Raw genomic sequence first — 686 nt, 5'->3', positions numbered from 1 at the left:
AAAAACTTTAATATAAGTTTAACATGACAGCAAATGTACATTTGCTGTCATGTTAAACTTATATTAAAGTTTTTTTTTCATTACCAAATTTGTCTTATGGCAAGGCTATTAAAGCCATCTGCTGTCATCTCTAGTTTTGAATTGCCAACTAGAGGAAATGATGCTGCCAACTCTTTACCAATGCTAGGATTGATTATTACATTATAAGACCATCCTGTTGGCAGTGAGTGCTTCTAGCTGGTTGCTTTCCATCTCACCAGCAGTTTAAAATTTGGAATTTAGTAGCTTTGTCACAACTCAGAAACAAATATAATTCCCCAATGAGTGAAAGAGTGAGCATGATTGGTGGCAATGGGGTTTAAACCAATGACCCTCTAATCAGTTGGCTATTCTGGACAGAAGCTGAATATACCTGAATTAATCAATTAAATAATATTGAGAAATTGGAATGACAATATTTTGATCACTTGGAATAATTTAAAACACAAAGTTCAGTTAGTTGATTATTTTAGTGACATCAATTGATTTAATCATAATTTCAATCAAACAGTAATTTTATGTGACACTGAACAAATTAACTGCCAAGCTCAATTCACAAGTATTTGACAGTTAAAATCATAAATAATATTCAATGTTAAACTGGTACACAATTAAAAACATTTTATTTAGGCCTATTTATGGCCTTC

This window comes from Limulus polyphemus, unplaced genomic scaffold, assembly GCF_000517525.1.
Source record: "Limulus polyphemus unplaced genomic scaffold, Limulus_polyphemus-2.1.2 Scaffold3207, whole genome shotgun sequence".
Classification (NCBI taxonomy): Eukaryota; Metazoa; Arthropoda; class Merostomata; order Xiphosura; family Limulidae; genus Limulus; species Limulus polyphemus.
This window is presented reverse-complemented; position numbering follows the sequence as displayed.